Source organism: Medicago truncatula, chromosome 1 (genome assembly GCF_003473485.1).
Source record: "Medicago truncatula cultivar Jemalong A17 chromosome 1, MtrunA17r5.0-ANR, whole genome shotgun sequence".
Classification (NCBI taxonomy): domain Eukaryota; kingdom Viridiplantae; phylum Streptophyta; class Magnoliopsida; order Fabales; family Fabaceae; genus Medicago; species Medicago truncatula.
Window position 1 is genome coordinate 35812872 of NC_053042.1, and position 12854 is coordinate 35825725.

The 12854-nt window shown below is 32.8% G+C and overlaps 1 long non-coding RNA gene across 1 annotated transcript; it reads left to right on the forward strand.

Annotated features, from left to right (window-relative positions):
- Positions 1-973: 973 nt before the first annotated feature.
- Positions 974-4374, forward strand: LOC112418587 (uncharacterized). The gene is made up of 4 exons (XR_003008710.2): positions 974-1154; positions 1339-1398; positions 1984-2080; positions 2491-4374. It is a non-coding gene; the product is annotated as an uncharacterized lncRNA (long non-coding RNA).
- The last annotated feature ends 8480 nt before the right edge of the window (positions 4375-12854 follow it).

The window sequence follows — 12854 nt, forward strand, 5'->3', positions numbered from 1 at the left end:
TTATTAAAATTTACTACCATTCCATATATTTATAATTAAGACTAAGAAAAATATTACTTCAGATCTTATTAAGAGAATTTAGAGTAAATTAAAATACAATCAATATGTCATACTTTTGAAAAAAATCAAAACATATTTGTTATATTCATTATAGTACATTTATTCTATAAAAGTCATTTTAGTTATCCATGAAAATACAACATATATATATATATATATATATATATATATTTTTTTTTTTCTTTCTGAAGGAATGAAAATACAACATATATATGTAATCACTCTAATTAAACTTTCTTTTTAATATATTCTTTATTATATAAATTTAATTTCTCTAACTTATAAAAAGATTTAATTTTTGTCATGTATTGAATTTTCTTATATTTCTTATAGGTTTCCTCCGTTTGACGTTATCCTACTAAAGATACCACGAGATACTGTAATTGTAACACAATTTTTTTAATGTGTAAACTAATTTTCTCCTTCGTGCAACTGGAGAAACTAATCCTTTGAGACGGGTATAACCATAAAGGGTGGGAAAGGTCTCTCTCAAGAGAATTGTCATTGTTGCAAGCACATGGCTGAAAAGAAATCACACATCTCTGATTAAGAGAGAAGAGATCTCTTGTCAACTCATCCAAGTGCTCTTAAGTACATATATCTAGTAATGTTTTAGATAATTTATTTGAAAATAAAATTATAGGTTGCGGTAATGTATTACATATTAAGTCTGGAATTAAATTTCTTTTTCTAAAATGTGAAAAATGAAAATTTTCATTTTTTTTTTCAAATTTGAAAAATCCTATTTTTTCATCTTTTATTACTAGTACTACTACTACTACTTACCCCTGGCCCAAATATGTGTTCTCAAAGCCCATATCCTACCTAGCCCAAATCAAACATATCAAAATCTATGTTTCCACTATAAAAGACAATGATACAACACATCTAAGAAAACCCTAGCCGCAGAATATCATCTGAAAGGCAAAGAAAAATCATCTCTCAATCTCATCTCATTTTTCCCTTGTCTCTAAATCATATCTTCATCACTCAAAAATTGATTTTTCTCTCGATCTTCATCTCTCAAAGCTTCGCGATGGGGAATCTTGACGGTTTCTTGGTAGGCTTTGAAAGTATCAATCATAGTAGGGAAGGTAATGGGTTTAAAGATGTTTGTAATTATTTTATTGTTGAGTTTAAATTTTTCATTTTTAACATTATACTTGAGTTTAAAGTTGTTAAACATATTTTATATATGTACTATTAAAGGGGGTGATATCATATTTTTAACTTCAAATAATTTTCAACATAGAATTTGAAGTTTACTTTGTTTTGCAGCTAGATCTTCCATCCACATCATTGGAATCAAACTCTAACACAAAGATAAAAGTAGTAAAGGTAAATAATGGAGTTTTTTGTTTGATTATTTTCCGTTTCAATAAATCTTATAATTTGATTATGTGATTCATTTTTGAGAATTTAAACATATGATTTGTATACATAACGTTTTGTTGATCAAATTATAAATTTAAGTAAAATTGGGAGGATAATTTGTTAAAATTTTGATTGCAATTTTTTTTTTATCAAATTAAGTATAAAAAGTTATTATCAATTAGGTTTTAAAATTGAGAAGGCGTATTAAAAGTGAACCAAGATTCACGTACATTTTTTTTTTTTTTTATGAATACAATAAAGTAAATTGTGTTCAGCTAGACACTAGTTAGATCTTTTATTTATTTTGGTTGAATATTGTTTTAATAATGTATTCTATTTCACCAGTCTCGTTATATCGTGATGGTTTTAATGTTCTATCATAAATAATGTTATTTAGACTCTTTTGTATAATTATAAAAGTAACTTTTATATTTTTTATTTAACTTATTTATTTTGTTTTATATTTTAGCGCTATAATTATTATTTAATTAATTTCAGCTAATTATCTTATGTTTTTAAATTGTGTTTTTTTTATCTGATATGTTTTAGATTGGAAGTTCATACACTAGAGCATCAAGAAAAGGAAGATAACATGAAACACTAGCACCTATAAATATTGAAAAATGACAGAGTTACAATTCATAAGGTGTGCATCAAGTTTAAAAGGAAAACTTTAATTCATTTATATCATATTTAATTTTAAAGCGCACACACATATATTTTGATGTTTTATTTAATTTTATAAATTTGTGTGATTAAATACTTATATTACTTATAAATGATTTTGAAAGTAAAAGATAAAATAATTTGGTTCGATATCTATAACAAATTGTGGTTCGATATTTATGTGTGTGTGTGATATATGGAATTGTGTTTATCTAGCCACTATTTTGATATTAATTTTTTGGTGAAATATTGTTTCAACAAACATATTCTATGTCCTTAGACACTATATACTTTGACAAGTTTTTTTGTTATATCATAATTGTAGATTTACGTTCTTTTGTGTAATAATGAAGTAACTTTATTATTTTTGATTCAATAAATTTTTTGAAGGATATATATTGGTGTTATACAATTGGAGATTATTCATTATTTTTGACTTCAAAGACCTAAAATTGAAGTCCTCTTTCCTTTGCAACTAGATCTCCTAACGTTGGCAACTGATCCAAACTTTAACGGAAAGAATCTAATAAAAAAGGTAAGCAAACATAGTTTAAATTCTTTATTGTTTACATGAATCTATTTTTATCAAACATGTCTTAGGGTTTATATTTTCATTTTACAATTTATATATTTTTCCCTTCAATAAATCATGTTTTAATTAAAACATATTTGTTTTTAGAATTTAAACATTAGCAACGAATATCTCTTTCAGTTAGGCATGTCAATGGGCCGGGGGTGAGGATGAGCTTTACATTCCTCGTCCCCATACCTGATTCTCATATTACCCGTTAACCTACTCATACCCAATTATAAGCGAGGAGGTCTAGGTGGTGAGTTCGCAGTAATACTTATTCCGATTATACGAACCTGAGTAGAGGATGAGGGATTGTTGATGTTACTACTCGTCATGTTCTGCATTCCAGATGTTAATCTTGGAGCATTGGTCATGCCAACGTTTACCTTCAGCCACTTGTCTAGCTGCATCGAGGCATATGGTTTGTGCACTTCCAAAACTATAGGCTGCCAAATAGAGCTCTTCAGATGCATTGTTTGCAAAGGACACAACCATTAACTTAACTGAATATGAAGCCACCAAAGAGGGAATCACACTCCCCCTAATCATTCATCCTTAATTTCATGATAAGTAAACTATCAACCCTCTCCCGCACTTGCCGATTTCGACAATGGTAGCAATATCCTAGAAATCGAAAGAATGTTGGACCTTCGATGAACGGTTACAATTCTCCCAATGGGTTTACAAAGAGTGGTTTTATCCACCACTCCATTTCCATTGAGGATGCATATTAACCTCCCTCGTCGACGAGCATAATCAAAGAGAACAATTGACACGTCAACTTCAGTAGTGATATCAAGCACATGAGAACATAGTCCAAATGGGTTTCCATGTGTTATTATGACATCTTGTTTGGCTTACTCTTAGAGCCAAGTGGATGCCCTGAAGGCGATGAATGATAACATAGGTTGTAAATGATGGTTTTTGTTTGTGGTGGTATCAATGTATTTTGTTCAGAGTTAACGTTTGGAATTTCCTAGCTTTTATGCTCATAGAAATAACATATAACATCTTCCTCTTTCCACCAATTTTCTGCTCAATATTTCACTCCCATGGCAAAAGGTTGAAATTCACTAAGTTAATTGCAAAGATAACTCCAAAGTATTTATATAAACCTTTAGCTAGCAAGTAAGAGATAGCATACATAATATAAAGATAATTTCAAAATATTTATAACCATAACCATTGTGGGAACATATGTACCATAATTCAAAATATTTATAACCATATATGTGATGGTAACATACATTGCATACCAAAAAGCTATCTAGTACTTGTAACCATAATCAAACCAAAAAGGTCCACCAAAAAACAGATGGCAACATAAGTTTTATATAAAAATAAAAATAAAAAGCATGGTGAATAAACAAGCATCTAAATCTCCCTTCCAAACTTGTATACCAAGCCAATGTTAATAGTAAAACATAATGTCCTTGACATTTTCCACGATGGAGGGAAGTGTCGACACAAAGTTGGTGGTAAAATGTTGATCCTTATTATGTTTCATATGAAACATAATTTAACAAAAATGTTGATCCTTGTATGCAGTTTCTCCTGCTTATTATGCACACTTGTTAGCATTTTGAGGTCACTACTACCTTAATGAAGTTGACACTTCTGATTCCGGTTCTGCAAATGGTAACATAAGTAACATACAAGGATCTCTATAATAAGTGTTCATAATAAAAAGTATTCTTATTATTCACACTTATTATCCAAATCCTTGTATGGTACTTCTGTTACCATTTACAGAACCGGAATCAGAAGTGTCAACTTCATTAAGGTAGTAGCAATCTCGAAATGCTAACAAGTGTGCATAATAAGCAGGAGGAACTACATACAAGGATCAACATTTTAGTTAAATTATGTTTCATATGAAACAAAGTTAATGATCAAAATTTTACCACCAACTTTGTGTCGACATTTCCCTCCATCCTGGGAAATGTCAAGGAGAATTATGTTTTACTATTGACATAGGTTTGGCGTACAAGTTTGGAGGGGAGATTTAGATGCTCGTTTATTCACAATGCTTTTTTGGATATAAAACTTATGTTGCCATATGTTTTTTTTGTGGACCTTTTTTTGATTTGAATATGGTTACGAGTACTAGATAGCTTTTCGGTATGCAACGTATACTGCCACCATGGATATGGTTATAAATATTTTGAATTATGGTACATGTGGTGCCACTATGGTTATGGTTATAAATACTTTGAAATTATTGTTATAATTATTATGTCTGCTATATCTTACTTGCTATCTAAAGGTTGATATAAATACTTCGGAATTATCTTTGCAATTAACTTAATCAATTTCAACCTCTCATGGGAGTGAAATATTCAGTAGAAAATTGATGGAAAGAGGAAGACATTATATGTTATTTTTATGAGCATAAAAGTTAGAAAGATGTTAAAGTTTAGAATTGTTGATTTTAGATTTCCCAATGCGAAAATACCAGATAAATGTTAGTCATTAATTAATGTTCCTGACCGGAAAAAATCCCAAGGCGAAAAGCCCAGCATAGCTAAAAATGATCTTCCTCGCGGAGAAGTACCATGAAGGTGCACCTTAAGCCTTGTGCACGTCATTGTACATGAGCGTGCCATATTCGATCCTAGTCATTCACACAATATGTAAAGTTTCACCAATCCTCTTTAGGTTATAAAGGTGGATTGTGTGGTAGCCTAAACAGGATTAGTGAGGCTTTACAAGTTTTGGACAACCACTTCATACTTTAAGCTACCACAAAATCCACATTTATAACCTAAAGAGGATAAGGGAAACTTTACAAGTTTTCGATAGCCTCTTTAGAATTTAAGCTACTGCACAATCCACCTTTATAATGTAACATCCAATCACTACAACATTTTTAAACTTAGACCATACTTCAAAAAGCGTAGCCAAAGCCAGAAAATCTGTGGCCAAAGCCTTAAACCATGGTTTGGCCACCATTTTTCAAGTGTGGTCTATGCGCCCTAGGCCTATTCCCTATGGCCAAGGATTTTTTCCTTTGCCCACGAAATTGTAGCAACCGTGGCTTCAGGTACTACAATAAGGCACGGTTTTCTGGCTTAGTTTAAATCACGAATTTTGGCATCTGATTTAGGCTAGGTGGCACCTGAATATTAGGCCTAAGCACCCAAATAATTTTGCATCAGCCATTTTAGTCACGGCAGAGTGCCCCTTTAGGCTTTTTTTTAATTAATTCCTTAGAATAAGATATATTCATCTCATACAATTCATATTAGATCTAAACTAACTTTAATTTCCCTCTATCCTAACAACATGACAACTCCAAATAGGGATATACTCCTACAAATATCCTTCCACTAAAACATTACTAATCTTAAAAAATGTTCTGTCTAATATTCCTAACAACAACATGATTATTTTTATTTTATTTTTGATAAAAGCCAAGAAAAAACAAGAATTTTTTTCTCTAAAAATGTCCACTGGTCTATTAGAAAGTCCACATCATACCAACTTGGCTTTTTGAGTACAGAAGACCTTGGGAAATATCTGGGAGTCCCTCTTCTCCACTCCAGAAGCAAGGGGAAAATACCAGTTTATTCTTGACAAAGTCAATCAATGGCTTAGTAATTTAAAAGCTAGGAATCTATCCTTGGCAGGGCGGGTAAATTTAGCTAAATCTGTTCTTCAAGCTCTCCCTTCTTATGTCATGCAAACTTCTATGATTCCTAAAGGTCTTTGTGATGAAATTGACCGTAAATGCAGAGGTTTCATCTGGGGCGATACTCCCAGCCATCGGCATGTCCACCTCGCCTCTTGGGCTTCCATTTGCACCCCTAAGAGTTATGCAGGGTTGGGGCTCAGAACTGCTTGCGATATGAATCTCACTGCTATGATGAAGGTGGGATGGTCCTTGAGTCATAAGAAAGATGCTTTTTGGGTCAAAATCATTAAAGCTAAATATAGATGTGGTAATGATATTATGCCCCGAATCCAGACTAACAAAGCTGGCTCTAATTTGTGGCGAGGGATATGCAGAAATTGGGAAAAGGTCACACCAAATCTAATATGGAGAGTTGGTCAAGGGGATAACATTAATTTTTGGAGTGATATGTGGGTTCCAGGCGCAGGCCCCCTAAGTTGTCATACAAACCTGCCAATTACGATAGATGATGATATGTTGACTGTTAAAGAGTTTGCAAATGATGCAGGGGATTGGAACCTTAGTCTGCTTGTAAATCTTCTCCCTCCTTGGATCATAGAGCAAATTCGATCCTTACCAGCACCTCACTCTGAAGCGTCGGTTGATTCTCTAGCCTGGGAAGGGTCTCTTGATGGAGAATTCTCGCATGCTTTGGCTTACGAATCGATTCTCAGTCTTACCCCTTCTAACAATTCCAATCTTTACAAGTGCATTTGGAAGTGGCAGGGGCCGGAGAGAATTAAATTTTTGTTGTGGAAAGTGGCTCGCAAAATCTTACTAACCAATCTCACTAGAAATTCCAGAGGTATGGCGCCAAATGATCGTTGCTCCATATGTAACTCTGAACCGGAGTCCATTATTCACACAATTCGTGAGTGCCATTTAGCTAAAGCAACTTGGAACACAATTCTTGGTAACACTTCCCCAAATTTTTATAACTTTGGTGAACTGCAACATTGGTTTTTTTGGAATCTTTCTAGAAGGGATATTGAGGGTTGGAGCACAATTTTTGCAGTTACTGTGGATTGTCTCTGGTGGGATAGAAATAACTACATTTTCAATAACATAACCCTAGATGTTGTGACTTCTACCATCCGAATCAACACTATGGTCACTAATATCAAAGAGACTTGGACTGATTTGAATCTTAGGATTCCTAAGTCAAATAACAGCAGCGCAGCTTCGACAATTCAAAATTGTATACCTCCTAGTAGTGGAACTGTCAAATTAAATTGTGATGGAGCAGTGAAGGATTATGGTAGTAGAGCTGCATGTGGGGGGATTGCTAGAGACTCAGCTGACACTTTTCTTTGGGGATTCTCTGCTAAATTGGGTCAATGTTCTGTTGTTCACTCTGAACTTTGGGCCATTTTAAAAAGTCTTGAAATAGCAAAGGTTAGAGGTATGTCTATTTTAACCATTGAATCTGACTCCCTCATGACGGTAAAATTAATTCAACAAGGTTTCTCTAGCTCCCATACTTGTTTCAGTCTTATGTGCAAGATTTCCAAGCTTTTGAAGGAAACTAGAAGCCTAAACATTCTGCATATATGTAGAGATGCTAATGTTGCAGCTGGCAGAATGGCTAAGGAGGGTTTCAATACCTCTGATATTTGTATTTATAATTATGCACCTTCCTTTTTATTTGATAACTATACTTTTAGAGATGCTTGTAATGATTCTAGCCCTTTGAGGGTCATAATCTAGTTTCTTGGTGGGGCTTTGCCCCTTACCATTCACCCAAAAAAAAAAACAAGTAACTATTTTTATGCCTTACATGACAAAAAGAAATCAAGTATATTAATAAAAAAGGGAACATTCCATGACTAAGAAAAAAAATTACATTAATCTCATATACTCTCTTATACACAGATAAGAACAAACTAACCAAAATTGTCAAAATTTCAAAACAATTATGCAAAGTAAAGAGATTCACTAAAAAACCTAACTATAAGAACAAATTGAACATCAATTTCACATTTTGGTGGATTTTGAAATTTTATGGTTTTCTAATTTGAGATAAATCTAAATTTGAGAGAAATATAACTTACCTAGAGAGAAAATGACTCAAATTGATGAAGAGAGAGGTTTCAATGGAGGGTAGAGGTTGAAGGTCCGGCGGAGGTGAAGTGAAGAGAGAAGAGTCTGAAGGTCCGATGTAGGTGAAGAGAGGATTTGAGAACAGTGGGTCGCCGGAGACAAAGAGAGTTTCACCGGAGGCAAACGGAGGTCTGTCGGCCGGTGGTAGAGAATGAAGGAGAAAAGAGGTTCGTTGGAGTGAAGCTTGGTGGTAGACGAAGAGGTCAGTGTACAAAGTGATTGGCTTTTTTTAGATGACTTTATGTCTATATTGGCTTTTTTTGTTAAATCTTATTATTTTTTTTTATCAATTTTTTTGTCATAGCGCCCAAATGAAAAAAGTTGCGCGTAAAACAATTTTTTTTCATTTTCAATTCCCGCTACTTCATTCATTTGTTTTAAGGCAGAGTTTTTACAATTAAATATGGCTCGGTTATTCTATGTGACTACGTTGTTGTCTAAAAGGATATAGGGTACGGTTGATTTTTTTTTTAGTTGTTTAGTGTATTGTGTATGTAATTTTTTTTTGACAAGTATTGTGTATGTAATTGGTAAGCCACACTTTTAAAATCCATGGCCTATTCCTATTTTTAGCCACAATTTTTTATCCGTGGACAAGTCAAGTGTGGTCTAAACTCAAAAATGTTGTAGTGAATTTTTGTGTAGTTTTAATTATTGAACGTTAACGGAAGATATCAAGAATAATTTTAGAAAAATATATAGGCAAAAAATTAATTATAAACGTTTGATAAACAAATTTCGTAAAATTCATAATTAATTATTTACATCCTAAAAATTCATAAATAATTAAAATACTCAAAAAAGGCATTTAATAAATACTACCAAAATAAGAGTTCTATGTATACATTTGACTATTAATTCCCAAGCTATCAACCTAATATATTGAAGTGATGCTTGCAAAATGTCGTACTTCTTATCTTCCAACGTTATCGGCGGTCTACATCTCAATCTCTGAATTTGAAAACAACACTCTAAAGAGATATGAAATCCCAATGAATAATACACTAAAGTTTAAGAACAAGTATTGTTCTCAGCCGGCGTGGCAGCCGGAAATATCGACCGTGGTATCTGCTTTCTTTCTAAAATAGTCTTTAAAAGTATACATAATTAATACAGATAAATCAATCAAAATTTCTTTGTTATATGGAGCACATAGATCATCTAATTAAGTAACTATGAGGTACAAGACTCATTCATATGGAGCACAAAGCTCATCTAATGTGGAGAACAAGACCCACATATATGGAGCATATAGCTCATCCGGGCAACAATGGGAAACAAGATTCATCTATATGGAGCACAAAGCTCATCTCATGTAGAGTACAAGACTCATCTATATGGAACACAAAACTAATATGATGTGGGGTACATGACCCATCTATATATGAAGCACATAGCTCATCAAAGTAAAAACTATTTGCTCATATCAAAGTAAAAACAGAGGTGCAAGACCCATATATATGAAACATAAAAGCTATCTCATACACATTCAATATTAATAGAAATAATTTCATTACAATAATCATCTCTATAAAATCACTTTAAAATTATAATATATTATATTGATCTACAATTCCTCAATGAAGATATACAAATATATAGTGCATAAACTTATACTACATATAATAATCCGATTATATTTCTGCAGTAATAATCATATATTATACGGTGTATACACGCTTATGATAGTAAAGTACTTAATTTTAATTTTTTTTTTGAAAATTTGGTATTCTATCAAAAATTTGTATGATGGGAGGGTTAAAAGGAGTGATGAGTTACCTGTTAAAAAAGATTGGATTAAAAATGGTGGACCTTTCGTCCCCCATTTTCCTACTGCTCATCTCAGTATTATCTTACCTCTTCTGATACCCTAATGTGTATTTTGCTTGGTTACCAATCGTATATACTAGGGTATATATGTATATTAGATTACCACATATATACTTGTTGGACTAAAAATAGGATTGTCAGTTATTCAACAACTTTTGTTTTTCAACCAATTGTTTTTCAATACTTTATTATCACCAAAACCTTTGCACAAACCACTTTTGTTCCAACAAGTATAAGTTAAGATGGATAACTTAATGGCCACTTGATTCATTTCTCTATAATCTACACATAACCTCATTCATTAAAAGCACCATCAAGTGACACAATAATCCTAATATCCAACATAGTAGCATGTATAATTCATGAGTTTAACAATCAATACTATGCTCCCATGTTTTTTTTTTTTTTTTTTTAATATAACAGTAGATAAATAGATTAAAACAAAGGTACATCACACTCCGACTTGGTTCGACCGGCTCTGACACCACAATGTAACATCTAATTTTTGTGTAGTTTGAATTATTGAACGTTAGCGGAAGATATCAAGAATAATTTTGAAAAAATATGCGAAAAATTAATTATAAATCGTTTGATAAACAAATTTCGTAGAATTTATAATTAATTATTTACATCCGAAAATATCTTAAATGATTAAAATACTAAAAAATTGGCATTTAACAACTACTATCAAAATAAAAGTACTATGTATAAATTGTCTACTATTTTTATTTTAAACAAAGAGGATGCAACAAGGAGCTGCAGACCTCCAAAATACCATAAAAAGAGAAGGAGCATACAAAATGAGGGAGGACTACACCAAAACCCTCAAAAGTAAACAAATCTAACGCTTGGCATACCAAGCCTATTAAGAGCAAAATGCCAATTGAATCCCAAACAACCAAACCATGAATGGATAGACCAATGTTTGGAAGGGAGTCTGCACATTGATTTCCTTCTCTGAAAATACAAGACACCGTGAAATCCATATTAGTAATTAGTTTGTTGCATTTGAACCACATGTTGCTTAAATGCCAAGGAACGATAGAATCCACCAATGTGTGATAGCCATCAACTTCGGTGACCATCTCTCACTCCTCTTCTTTTCACTTTCAGAGACATGTATTCCCCCTTTCTCTCTTAACCCCTTCTTTTTTTCTTTCTCTAAGCGACCATTTCCTCCCTTCTCTCTTTTTCTATTTCAATGTGAAGCTTCCCACTCTATCTCTTCTTTTCTTAATTTTGTTGGAGGAAAAAAAATAAACAAGAAATGTTACAGGTTGCTCATAATTGGAATGAAAAGAAAACGTGGAAAGTTTTGTAAAAAAAAAAACGTGAAAAGAGAGTGGAGAACAATGGTTAAAATTAGGTGCCACGTGTTATAATGTCTCATTTTTTTTAAATATTCATGCCACCTTGGAAAATAATAAAAAGAAAAAATAGATCAAATTAAATAATTATAAAAAATAAATAAATAAAAAAAAAAATTTCAAAAATCCATTGTCTTCCTCTTCTTATCCCGCTTCACGATTCCAACACGAACACCAAAATCTTACTTTCTCTCATCTCCGTACCTCATCACCGCCATCCGTCACTTCTCAGAAGCCATCGATATTTCCTCCACCAACCACGTCCTATATTCCTACCGATCCGCCACTCACACTTTTCTCCAGAATTACACCGATGCTTTAACCAACGCAAAAAAATATTGTCGAACACAAACATGATTGGTCAAAGGGTTACAGCCGTCTCGGTGCCGCTCATCTTGGTCTTTCTCAATACGATGACGTCGTTTCAGCTTACAAAAAAGGGTTAGAAATTGATTCTAATGAAATTTGGTTCATCCGATGCTTAAAGAGCGGGGTACCTCCAAAATGGGTAGTATGAAATCGACAAGCAAGAGGGTGCTTGAGTTGAGGTACTTCGCTTTTTAAGCATTGGATGAACCAGATTTCATTAGAATCAATTTCTAACCCTTTTTTGTAAGCTGAAACGGCATCGTCATATTGAGAAAAACCGAGATGAGCGGCATCGAGACAGCTGTAACCCTTTGACCAATCAGGTTTGAGTTCGACATTTTTCTTTGCGTCATTTAAATCATCAGTGTAATTCTAGAGAGAAGCGTGAGCGGCGAATCGGTTGGAATATAAGACGTGGTTGGTGGAGGAAATATCAATGGCTTCTAAGAAGTGACAGATGGCGGTGATGAGGTGAGGAGATGAGAAAGTCAAATTTTGATGTTCGTGTTGGAATCATGAAGCATGATAAGAAGAGGAATACAATGGATTTTTGTAATTTTTTTTTGATCTATTTTTGTTTTGACTTTTTTTTTTATAATTATTCAATTTGATCTATTTTTTAATTTTTTTCTTTTTATTATTTTTCAAGATGGCATAACTATTTAAAAAAAATGAGACATTAACACACGTGACACCTATTTGACTGACACATATGCATTGACCCAGTCAAAACTGCAAAAGGGACGGTACTTAGGGAATGGGTTGTATTTTATTTTGTTAAATGACCAAAATCACAACTTCCTGATATTTAAGTGGCCAAAACTGCTATTAACCCTAATAA